Raw genomic sequence first — 13,560 nt, 5'->3', positions numbered from 1 at the left:
CCCTACTTAAAAGGGTGTGTCGTGTGAACCCGTTAAGAATATGGGCAATTTTGTAATTTTATATCCCTTTTTCTCCTTTCTTCTTTTCCTTTTCACCTCCCGGACTTTTTGAGCTTTTATTTTAATATTTTAATATTTATTTAATTTAATTTCTAATTTTAAATAAAATAAATGACTCGTCCTTAGCATAGGACATTTTAACAAAAAATTCTATGAAATCTGGAAAATTCGACCATAATCCATAATAGTTGTTCAATATTTCAACACAATGGTTCAATAAATTGAATTATTTTGGCATCTAATGAATTGTTTCCAGTTTTACTTGCAATGGTACTGTAACAACTAGGATGGGTTTAATAAATTGCCGAACCAACCCGTTCTGACCCGTTTAATAAACGGGTGGGTTTCGATCAACCCGCTAACCCGCTATAATACCTGTCTAACCCGTTTATTAAACGAGTCGTGTCATGGGTCGTGTCAACCCGTTTAATACATGCCAACCTTCGAAAAAATGAAGAGAAATGTAGAGTTCAACATGCACACAAAGGGGTTTCGAACCTCCCACCCTCATTCCTCTCCAACACTTTATCCACCATGCTACATATAACTTTCTGATTATATACTATGCCTTTTAATATTTATAATGTTTCTTTTTCTTCTTTTGTTTTCTATCTATCTTCTCTTGTCTTTTTTTCTTTCTTTTCCTTCTCTCTTCTCTCCTTTTTTTTCTTTCTTTTCCTTCTCTTTAGTTTTCTCTCCTCTCTTTTTTATTTCTTTCCTTCTCTCTTCTCTCCTCTCTCTCTATCTCTATTTTTTTCTTTTCCTTCTCTCTTCTCTCCTCTCTCTATCTTTTTTTTTCTTTCTTTTCCTTATATTTTCTCTCCTCTCTCCATTTTTTTATTTAAATTTTTTCAGTTGTGAGTTTTGTAACATGCATGTTATTATTTATGAACCCGTTACACAACTCGAAACCCACACGATAAAAGACGATCCAACCCGACACGACATGTTTATTAAATGGGTTGGGTTCGGGTTGAGCATTCTTGACACGCTTATTATCCCGACACGACATGACCCATTGCTAGCCCTAATAACAACCCAATCCTTTATTAATTATTAATTAATTTTTAAAAAGACAATTTTGCCCCTAGAATAAATTATTGGGGAAAATATTGACTTTTTGACCAGGAATGAATTTGGGAAATTCGCTTATGCCATTGCGTAGATCATGTCGAAACGAGTCTATAGATACGTAGTGGACTGGAATCGGAGGTATAATGAAGAAAATACGATTAAATTACACTGAGGGGCAAAATGGTAATTTGCCATATCAAAACCCCCCCTCCTCTGATTTTATCGATCGTCTCCCTCCTTCTAGCCACCGCCACACCTCACCCCGACCACCGGACCTGCCCAGGAAGGATTGCCGTCACCCCAACTACCCAACCAAACCATCCCCATCGTCACCGTTTAAAACCGCCAAAACACTGGTTTCGTGTCGTCGTTTTGACAGATTTTCACTCTTTCTCTCTTCTCCGGCTGCCAAATTGGACGAATAAGGTATGGATTTCCACCTATTTTTCATGATCTAGTTGATGGTTGGGTAGGATTTGAGAAATTTCTAGCTTATGTGGGTTAAATTTCAACCTAAAGTTTCGCCGATTTTGCAAGCTCGATTCCGGCCATTTTTCGGGGTATGCTAAATAACAAAAGTGTCTCCAAACGAGGTTTTACACCTTGGGTAGGAAGCTTGGTTGGTTGTTTGGAGTTTTTCCAGCCGCCAGAAATTTATCAAGCCACCCACGTGCTTCCAACGCATGTGGCGGCGCGTGGGCAGCATGGTAGAGCTACTTTCTATTCTAAAATTATTCTCTAGTTGCCACGAGCGTTTAGGTACTTTCGATTCCAATTTGGTTAACGTTTGAACCCTGAACGGATCTCGCCTATTGTGTGATTTCCAGGTTCGATACGTTTGAACCATTGGATCGTAGTTAATTTCATATATGTTGATCTAGACAATTCCAGGATCATATAGGATTCGATGGATCGTGGATCGGAGTCACAGATATTCTGAAATCGTGAACCCTAGGGAAAGATAAATTGTAGTCATTCGATCGTGCGATCGTGATCCATCTGACCGTTCAATTTGGACCGAACTTGCAGGGTAGGTTCAGAAGAGTGCGTTGAACCTATAGGGACTCCGGAACGTGATCGAAGGTCGTGGGCCTTGCGACCCGGTTGACCAAGTTTGGGCGTTTGACCCCTGGTTAACCGTGAGTCTTCCGAGGCAGTTATATCTTTGAGAAGTGTTTAAATGATGTTGTAAACGAGTCCTGATCGAGAATGAGTTATCTGGGTCCTGTTATGGATTGAGTATAGATAGTTATTTATAGATTGCTAATGTACCCAGTAGCTAAAAATGATGAATTATGGCCCTTGGTTTTTATCAGATTGTGGCATATATATTTTAAGTATAGTTGAGAATCAATTTATCAGAAAGTTGATAAAAAGGTCGGGAAATGAATTGTGAAATAAAGGGAAAGTATTGATATAAGTGTTTGGGCCTAATTTGACACACCCAGTCCAAGAGATCAAAAGCCCGTATCAATTTTGGACAGCCACCATCATTCCCTTATAATTGGGCAAAAAATGCACACTCAGCCCAAATACTGGAGGCTTAGAAGGATGAGGCAAAATCACAGACCCAAGCATCTGGGTTTTGTGATTAAAAGAAGTCAAGGGCCCAAAATCCAAAAAGCCCGGCCCAGGATCTGTCAAAACCATGACAATGCACTTGGGCTTCGGAAAAAAGAAAAGATAAAAAAAATCAGCCTATAGCTCTGAAAAACTGGACCTAGGCTTGGCATGATTAAAAAGAAAAGCCCAAAAAATTAGAGGCAAACCCACGTGACTGCTTGGAAAAAACTTTGAAAAGTCAATATTTTCAACTAGGTTGATAAGGAAAACAAGCTGTGTCAAGGGCCTACAACAAAAGAGTTAAAAACAAGAGTTCTGAAGAAGGAGAAATAGTTTAGAAAGCAGTTCTGCCCCTTGGAACACACATAGCTGGTTATGGTAAGTGATCACCTACATAGGAAGGTCCTTTCATAATTGAGCAAATCCTTGGACTAGGGGCATACAGATTACAAGATCGAGATGGAAATGTTCATGCTGCACCAATCAATGGCAAGTGGTTGAAGAAATTTTATCCAACTATGTGGGATTCATAGGCTGCGCAAACAGATCCTGGAATAGAGAGGCAGCAAAATGAAAGTGTTGATTAAAGTTCTGTTCAAAATTTATTTTTGTTGTAAATTTGTTAAGTACGTTTTAAAATTACTTCTGCTTCCTTTTTGTCAAGAGAAATAAAAAATTTCACAAAAATAAATAACTTTTTATTTAAATATAGCCACTTTCGTGGCTAAATTGTTTATTACAAGTCTAAATTTGAAATTAAAACCCTAATTTCTTAAGAGTCTCCTGTAAAATAGCTTTCTTAATAGAGAGTTCCTTCTGAAGCAAAGACTGATGGATTGAAGCCTTTGCAACTTTCAAAGTGTCCTGGTGAGACCATGCTTTGCACAAGGAAGGTAGCCTTGGTCTTAGAACTCACCCACCCCAAGCCTACTCTGCACCTCCCTGCATTCTGCCAACCGCTTTTGAAGTTCCTCAATCTGCTTCATTAGCTTGTCTGTAGTGGCCTTGGCCTCCTTGTATCCTGCAACCATCTGATCTAGTTTTGCCTTTTGTTTTGCGTAATCAGCCAAGTTGGCTTCATGAGTAGCCTTGCAGAACTCAGAGGTTTTGAAGGTGGGCTTGAGATTCTCACAGCGGTCGTGAAGGTTGAGCACATCTCTGGCCAAACCGAGGCTCATCTCAAGAATAGGCTTGGGAGCCATATTCTGTCTGTGTAGCAAGTCCAGATCTTGCATCAATTGATCAACATCCTCCCTATTCTCATCTAGTTCCAGCTCAGTGGATTGCTAGATCTTCACTCTCTCCATTGCCTCATCCACCGCCTTTGACTTGGCCTTGCTAGGAGTAGAACTCAGTTTCTCCAGTTTGTCCAAATGGGCATCTAGGTCCATGGCTTTAAATTCTGCCAATTCTGGATTAGCAACGGAGGCCATGGTAGATGAACCTAAAAAAGAATGGATGGGCATCTACAGAGAAAGATTATAAGTAAGTTCCAAGCAGAACCAAAAAGAGGGGGCCAAAATTGGTAACACTTAGAGCAAGTGCCGGGGGAAAGGTGTTCGGTGGACAGCCCAGGCCGTGGGAGGTGTAGGACCCACCAACTCGGGCTGGCCGAAGGTAGCTTCACTGAGGTCCAAAACGAGGGTCTGACGTCACCTGATCTTGCTCTGATGCCCCTCCCCGCTGATCGCCTTATTTATTTATTTATTTTTGTTGCCACGTGGCGTCGTCTGGGCTCTCCAATCGATTTTCCTCCAATCTAACGGCATCAAATTTTTTTGCAATAAAATACTGGAAAATATTCGAAATTATTTTTTTAAAATACCCAAAAATTAATGAATTTTTTTCTATAGATACCAGCCATTTTTTTTTAATTTATCTGAAATTTGAAATTGAAAATTTTATCCAATTATGAGATATAAATAGTATTGACACGTAGGAACCCAAAAATTTTATCCGAAAATATTATCCAAATTAATTATTAAGGTAAAAAAAGTTGTGAAAAAAATAAAAAAATGAATAGTAATTGCCCTTTGCCATGGCAACGGTGGAAACGAAAATACTATTTGCAAGGGCAACTACTATTCACGTGAATAGTGGCTGCCCTAGCTCCCCCCTTGTCATGGCTAAGAGCAAATGGGTGGAGTTGCTCTTACAGCAACAATGAGAGGTTTCAAAAGACTGGTCATCACTACCAAAACCCCAGTAGTTTTGGGCACTTCTACCTAGAAAGACTGATGATTAGAGAAACAAGGATAGAATTACAAAATAGATAGGCAGAAATGAAATAAAAACAAAAAATTACCACAAGTCCAGGAACATGAGTAACTACTTCCACTTCACTTCTAGACTGCAGTAGTTCTGCTTACTCCACGTGCTCGATGCGGATTGCTCTACCTGCTCCTCGGTTGCGAGCAGTGAGAGTGTAATAACCCAAACTTTAATTAATATTTAACTATTACTTTATTAAGGAAAAATGACACTTTTGCCCTTAGACTATTTTAGTATTTGAGAAGTTGACTTTTTGACCGGAGAGGAGTTTGGAAATTTTGTTTGCACCGTTGCGTAGAGCGCGACGAAACGAGTTCGTAGACATGCGGCACGCTCGATTCCGAGTTGTAACAAAGGAGGAAAGGTCTATAAACCAAAAGGACGTAAGGGAAATTTTAAAATTGTCGTGCTACAGTACCACTACAGAATCGAGTCTATTTCTCCTTCTTCCTCAGAGAGACCAGATTTTCTGGTTCTCTCTCTCCACACACACTCACCTTCAAGCGACGATTTCGTCGCCATCCGATATCCGTTTTGAGTGAAATTTGTTGCAAAAGTTTCGTATCGTTGTCCTCTACCTAACCCAGCCCAGCTCCGATGCCAACTGCAGCGAAACCACCGGAAAACTCGAAGGAAGTTGCCGGTTTTGACAGATTTTCTCACTGCTCGTTCTCCCTCGATTCTCCACCAAATCGGACGAGTGAGGTATGGTTTTTCAGCTATTTTTCGTAACTTAGCTGCTGGTTGGGTTAGATTTCAGAAATTTTAAGCGTCGAGCGTTCGATTTTCAACTAAAGTTTCAGCCGGTTTTGAGGGTAGGATTCCGGCCACTTTCGGCCACTTTTTGGGGTAGGTCCAAGAACAAAAGTGGTTCCAAATTGGGTGTTTTATCTAAGTTAGGAGTTTGGGCCGGCGGTTTGGAGTGTTTCCGGCCGCGAAAATTTCTCAAGCCACCCAAAGTGCCGGCGCGTGTGGCGGCGCGTGGGCAGTCTAGTGGGGACAATTCTCAGTTCCAGAATTATCCTAGTATTCTCACGAGTGTATAGAAATTCGCGGATCTCAATTCGGACGTCGTTTGAGTGTTAAGCGAACTTTTATATGGTATGCGTTATCCGGTTCAATAGTTTTGAACCGTTGGATCGTGATCACTTTAAGATATGTTAATTTTGACCTTACCAAGATTGTGTAGGATTCGACGGATCATGAATCGGAGTCCCGGATACTCCGAAATCGCGAACCCTAGGGTTAAGGATTTAGAATCGTCGATCGTGTGATCGTGACGAATCTAACCGTCCGATCGAAACCAAATTCACGGGACGAATGTCCTAGGATTAAAGGAACGTAATGTGGGCATAAAATAACTTTAATTTGATGCACGCACTTCTAGAAGCCGGGGGTCGGGTTTTATTTAAATATTTATACTGAGCAGTTTTATTAATATATTTTATTCGGTATTTGAATCACGCTTTCGGGCACCATTGACCCGCAGGAGGGACCTTCCAAAGGTCCAGCGAGCTCGGACCAACCTTTGAGTGGACTTTTTGTTTTCATAAATGAATTTATGCAATTTACTTATAGAATTTGATCTTGAATAAGTTTTATTCAAAGAATAGTGTTTTATCAGTGAGACATGCTTTTAAATATTTTGATTTGCATGCTGCCGAGTGGAATATCCTTTAGAGATATAGGAAAAGAGAATTTTAGTTAAACATCGATAAATGGCAGCAGAGTCCAGCCTTAACAGAAATTCAGTTATTTATTAGATCTTTCAACAAACTTTGCTTATTACTATTATTATTATTTTCTAAGCCACCTTAGGTACCCAGATATACAGATGTTGCCTTCGGATATGATGATGTCCACGGCATCCAAGTTGCCTTTGGATTTTATCGATTGCCTTCATTTAGTCGATGCTTGATATTGCCCCACGATGTGGACTCGTGCGAAGCCGGAATGCGGATCGGGTTGACTACGGTCCCTAAATCCCGCCATTTGCGGCTCGAATTGACTATGTGTCACGAGACTTGCCAGGGGAATTGACGGATATCGGAATTGATGGCAAACCAGGAATTGACGGAAATAGAGGGGTACACCTAAGTGGTAGTTTTAAACGGATTTTAATGCTTTACAAGATTAATGTTAACCATGAATGTGTTTGGTATATAATGCATGAATACATTGATTTCAGCATGTATACGATAAAGAAAATGAGTTAGTTTTGTATAATTGTGTTTTTACTGTGGGGTTAGTATGTTCTTACTTATTTTCTAAACTTTGTTTTTGGGGTCCACTCACCTTTTTATTGTTTTACGCCCCCAGGCTGTAGACGTGCATCCGAGAGCCACCACAGGACATTCCCCGCTTCCCGCTCTTCCCCATTTTGATGTAGGGTTCCTTGCTTCACAACGGTTACCTCCTTTGTAAATAAACCTGTATAGATGCTCTGATATTGCCTTGAAACGTATTTAATTGTTGGAACTTACTTATTTTTGTATACTGGCAGTTGGTGTATATATTTAAGTACTTGTTGACAGGTGTAAATATTGGGAACGTTCAATTTACAGGGGAGACTCTGCGAATTTTCGGTAGAAGTCGGATTTAAGGGAATTAAGTTTTTAATCAAAAAGGGCAACCAAGTCAATTGTGTTCGGTAACCACCAGTGTCGATCACAAACAGGGTTCGGCTCGGAGTTCCAAAGTGGAATTTTGGTCGGGTCTGTCAAGTAGAGTGTTCCGCCTCTGCATGCTTAAAAAGAGCCAACTCCGAGCTGGTCACTCCTAGATTAACAAGTAAAGTGTGGTCTTTTTTTGAAAAAGTTAACAAATTTGAAAATGGTACACCAGTAATTAAGGCTAAGTGTGTTATTTGTAATACTTTGTTGGTTGGTAATTCTAGTAGTGGCACTAGTCATTTATCTCGTCATTTAAAAAGGCATGAAGATGCACAAGCTAGGGTAACTCTAGGTCAAATGTTATTAAATGCTGATGCTGCTGGAAATTTGACTAATTTTGTTTATGATCATGATATTGCTCGAAAAGAACTTGTGGATTTTATTATTAGAGCTGAACTGCCATCTAAATTTGTTGATAGCCATGATTTTAAAGGCTTGATTTAGCGTGCATTTTGTCCTCAATATAAAGAAATTTCAGCCTCTACATATAAAAGGGATGTGCTAAAAAAATTTGATAAAGAAAGGATTAATTTGCTTGCTGTTTTTAAAAAACTTGATTCAAAAATCTGTTTAACTTCTAATGTTTGGTCATCACGACAGAAAATGGGTTATATGTCACTTGCTGCACATTTTATCGATAAAGAGTGGTGTTTGAATAAAAGGATAATTTGCTGTAAAATGATTGAGTACCCACACACCGGAGAGTCACTTGCAACTCATATATTTGATGAATTGTTATCTTGGAACATTCATAACAAAGTATTTACTTTATCATTAGATATTGCATCAAATAATGATTCAACTGCAGGTATACTTCCATAAACTATTTTGCTAGATTTTGTGTATAAAAAGTTGTTTCATGTACGATGTTGTTGTCATATATTGAATTTGATTGTGCAAGATGGACTTAAAGTTTTATCTTCGTCTATTGATAAAATTACTGATATTGTTTGTAGCATGAATTCATCTAACAAGAGACACGAAATTTGGGTTAAATGTTGTAGTGATTTCCATATGGGAAAGAAAAATATAGATATTGATGTGCCTCATAGGTGGAATTCAACATAGAGCTTTTACATGTTGCTATAAAATATAAAGCCCCTTTGCATAGGTATGTTCAAAAGGTAAATGAATCACGTTTTTGTAATTTACAAGTCCCTAGTGAAGAAGATTGGACAATAGCACAACTTGTTAGTGGGTTTTTACAAATTTTATATTCTTTAACTAAGATATTTTCTGGTGTGTATTATCTTACTTCAAGTCGTGTTATTAATTGTTTAATAGATATTCATGGATTATTTGCTGCATATTCTGAATTTTCTGTTTTTAAGGATGCTTTGACTGAAATGAAAACAAAATCTGATAAATATTGGAAAGAGTTTCCTATGGTTTTTTGCTTAGCTACTATTATGGACTCTAGGTTTAAATTATTTGCAATTGTTGAATGGTTGGACATGATAGGTATTGATCAATTAGCCATTGACTCAAAAAATTTAGTTTTAAAGACTTTATTATTTTAGTTATTTGATATCTACAAGAAGAATGCAATTCCTGATGTGGTTCAAAATGTGAAAAATGTTGTAACTTCTACTATCTTGAGCCAAACTTCTGGTTCTATATCTGTCCCTATAATGAGAAATTTCTCTATTGAAGGCTTGAAAAGGAAAAGGCTATCTTCTTCTTCTTCTTCTTCTTCTTCTTCTTCTTCTTCCACCAACTCTTCTGAATTACAATTTTATCTTGATTTACCAACAATAGAAGTAATTGATGATAATCAATTTAGTCTTTTGGGTTGGTGGAAAAACAATCAATCATTATACCCTATTGTTTCCCTCATGGCTAGAGATTTGCTAATTGTTCCAGCTTCTACTGTAACATTAGAATCATGTTTTAGTGCAGGTGGTAGAATTGTATCAGAGAAAATGGCCAGTTTGAGTCCGAGTACAATAGAAGCTTTAATTTGCTTGAAAGATTGGGCCCTGATATATTCAAGAAAGCAAGATGCAGCAGTAGATGAGCAACAAGCTGAAGAATTAATGAACATTAGAGCATCAAGACCAGATTGGATGGCAGACAGTGAAGTTGAGATTGTTAGTGAATCTGAAAATGAGACCATTGAAAGTTGAAATTTTATGTAATAGGATTGTATTTTATTTTGCAAGCATTGGATTTTTATTGTAGTAATGGACTTTGGAACACTATCATGCTTTTGAGTGTTTGCCTTGCAGTTTTTGGTTAGATTGTGAGTGAATCTAATTTGATTTTCATAGCTTGGTTGTATTAGATTGTGATTTTTTAAGACCTTTTTGTTTGGAAGGGTATAAGATTTGTAAGACATTTTGTAAGCTTCATACTTTAGCAAGAATGAAATGAATTTTATATATTTGATTTTTTAAATAGGAAGCCCATTTCGGTCCGCCCCGATAAGGCCCATTAAAGCCTGGCCTATGAATCGGGCCTGGGCTTTGAATTATTGAAAAAAACCCGGCCTGACCCGGCTCGTTAATATTCTTTTCCTTGTTAGAAAGAACTACGCGTGGCTTGATCCCTTTTTAAGGATACGTAGGCAACCTAGAGTTACTAGGTGCAGCCGCAAGATCAAGTGATTGAAAAGCTGTTCAGTTAAGTTGTTTTGAAATCTATTAACGTACTTATGTTATTTTAAAGGTTGGGATCAATTTTAGTTGGCAGAACGATTTATCTTATTTAAAGAGGCCTGATGTCATGAAGGTTATCAAGTTAGTATCTTTGGACTCTCTGGTATGTCACATATGTTTGGTTGCATGAATTCCATTTTTGTACATGCTGAACGAATGAGGATATTTAAATTGCTTGTTGAAGAGGGGAGACTCTGCTGAATTTTCGACATAAGTCAACTTTGAAGAAAAAGAATTTCGGAAACTTAGAAGGGTATTTTGGTCAAGAATGCCCGGCACCTACCAAGGTGTAGAACATGCACAGGTTTTGACTCAGATTCCAAAGTGGAATTTGGGTCGGGTCCTGTCATTATGTGTAAAACCTTTCCCTCTCAACATTTTGATGGAATTTGGGGCTTTTGTGTAAAACTTGTCCCTCTCAACATTTTGATGGAACTTGGGGCTTCATGCGAACTAGAGTATTGAAGATATTTGGGTCTGCATATTTTTTATTTTAGTCCCTTCCTTTCTTTGTCATTTTCTGATTGTTGTGATTGTTATTTTATATTATGTTGCATTTAAAGGGCCCTGGATCTAGACTTTATGAAACTTTATAGCCTTACACTTTTGACCAAAAATACTTTATAGCCCAACATTTTTGACAATAAAAGTGTGGTGATATTCTTATATTTAAACAAAATTATTGTGATATATATAGATATATATTTTTCTCTTGTTTTTTGGGTGAAATATATTTTTCTCTTTGCAGACACTTAACATTGAGGTTTCTCTATTGTCATGATGAGGGAGAGGTAGGCACAACACATGGCAGCAGGAATATCCGTTATAGCCTTACACTTTCCAATACATAATCATACAAACAAATATTACATATTAATTTAATATCAATTAGGACATTATTTCTTTAAGTATTGCAGTAGCTTTGATGATTGATATATCATAACTTGGATTTGTTGTTTGACATTTTTTTTAAAATCTTTTGTTTGATTTATCTAAGACTCATTTATTTGGATTTAATAAGGATCGGGAAGAATGTGGGAAGTTCATCATGAGTTATAGCTACTTGGAATAACCTTAATATAGTCATATTTTGTGATTTATGTATCAAGGAGGTTGAGGCAGGACATCGTCTTGGCACTCACTTTAACAAAGATGCACTACAAAAAAATACACAACAGTCACTTTTTTTTCGTGACTTTTGGCAGTATTAGTCACTAATATTGGTGACTATGGCCAATAGTAATGGTGCAGTTACAATTTTTGATGTGGCCATGACTGTTGGGTTTTGTCACGATTAAAGCATCATTTCGTGACAAATTGTGTTGACTATCCTATTACTCCAAAGTTGGCCCCACATCATGTCTAATCAAACTATATTTATGTTTTATTATTTTATTTTATTTGACTGCACTGACGTCCAACATCGTTCCATTATCTTTATAAAAAAAAATAGAAATCCTTTTCATTATTATTTGTGTTATATTTGTGTATTATATTTTTCACAATTATAATAATTTCCAATTACTTTTAATTTTTATTTTTAGCTGAAATCAGATCCCTTACCGAAAACCAGATCCCTCATTGAAAACCAAATTACAACACTCAAACCAAAATACCCATCACCTAATTCTTAGCTGAAATCACAATCAAAGATGAAAAAAATCTGAGTCAAGACCCATATTATATATATCATCCTTCCATAAGAGTTGAAACTTTAACCAAATAATTCAAACCAAGAAACTTAAGAACAATAAACCAAAAAAAAAAATTCCAGACACAATCCAGCTACATATGTAGGAAACAAATGTTCTTCAAACACTAAACCAAAGACAAAGACAACAGGATCTAGGCCAACATCATTTGAACACATGAAGGTTCAGACTGACGGTGTTGACGTCGTCATTGGTTGGGCTTCAATGTGGCTATCAAAGAGACAATTGGATATGTGTGAACATCGTTGGTGTCGGCGTTGGTTGGGCTTCACATATAGAAAACTCTTATCTGGAAAAGGATTTCAGTAGAAGGTTGAGAGATGGAAGCTTTCCAATTGAGTCTCATAAATCAAACCCACCCAAAACCATTCCTTAAATGAAACCCACATGAAAACTTCAAAAAATGAAACCTTTACCTTTCCAAGGGGAGATGCAGTTCAGATCTGAATATTTGAGTTAGGAATATAAGATTGCGGAGAAACAGAGAAGGGCAAGATGAACTAACAACATACTAGGGATTGATAATTATGAGATTGAAAGGAGAAGAAGGAGAAGATAGAACGGTGAAAGAAGTTGGATTAGAAAGTGAGGAAGGAGAAAGATAAGGGATTGAGGTTCATACAAAAATATAAAAGCCTTAGGATTGAGGATGAGGAAATGAGAACAAAAGAGGGAAGGGAAAAGAGCCTTGGTTAGTGAGAAAGATTCCATCCATATATTTTTATTAAATTACCATTGTAAATATTTTATTATGGGAATGATTGTCCTTTTATATTTTATTACATATTACTATTCATGTGTCACCTACAACAAAATTTATTATATTTAAATCATTAGACACATATAATAGTGACTAATTTGGTAAACTAGTTGACCACCCATAATTGTCACCAAAATAAATTAGTCACTTTAAAAAAATGTGACTATTCTTCCTTTTTTTTGTAGTGATGGATGAGAAAAATTGAAATTAAATTTTAAGAAAGAGACGGGACATGAGTATGGTAAAGTTCAATTGAAGAATAAGTGGGATGCACTTAAGATTGAATGGAAGTTGTGGAAAGAACTATCATGAAAACACCTGACGTCAAACTTGCGTGGCTTACTTATAATACCCCAAAACTAGATTTTGCTAGTCCTCGACCAAAACAAAGTAAAAATACCATTTAGAAAACAAGAAATAAGTGGCAAGCCTTCCAAACAATATCCTCAAAGAATCACCGAAGTATATGGTTCCAAAGAAACACAACAATCACAATCTAAGTTCCACACATGATTCAAGGGTAACCAAAGCTCACAATAGCATCCTTAAGTGTAGTGTGTGAATGCAGTATCAGTACAACACCTGCAACTCAAATAAGTACATGCGCACACACTTAGAGCAAAATCAAGAATTCCGAACCCCATAAGCTCATTATCAAAACAGCTCTCTACAGTAATACCATATAATACCAAGGATCAAAAGGACTTTACAAGGGTTGTAATGAGGCTTAGGGTAGTGGTTGAATGAAAGAGGGGATATGGATATATAACAACATCTTGAGCACAACTAAA

The 13,560-nt window shown here is 37.2% G+C and overlaps 1 long non-coding RNA gene and 1 pseudogene across 1 annotated transcript; both read right to left on the bottom strand.

Annotated features, from left to right (window-relative positions):
* Nucleotides 1-3,453: 3,453 nt before the first annotated feature.
* Nucleotides 3,454-4,163, bottom strand: LOC148919324 (uncharacterized; annotated as a pseudogene).
* Nucleotides 4,164-11,950: 7,787 nt separating this feature from the next.
* Nucleotides 11,951-12,687, bottom strand: LOC148919323 (uncharacterized). Its single transcript, XR_016125478.1, has 2 exons — nt 12,426-12,687; nt 11,951-12,298 (listed from the first exon to the last, which is right to left on the bottom strand). It is a non-coding gene; the product is annotated as an uncharacterized LOC148919323 (long non-coding RNA).
* Between the last annotated feature and the right edge of the window lie 873 nt (nt 12,688-13,560).

The sequence above is a fragment of the Prunus mume genome, linkage group LG3 (assembly GCF_029339155.1).
Source record: "Prunus mume cultivar Tortuosa linkage group LG3, ASM2933915v1, whole genome shotgun sequence".
NCBI classification, from domain to species: Eukaryota; Viridiplantae; Streptophyta; class Magnoliopsida; order Rosales; family Rosaceae; genus Prunus; species Prunus mume.
The sequence above is the reverse complement of the archived record's forward strand: the minus strand, read 5'-3'. Positions and strand labels throughout refer to the sequence as shown.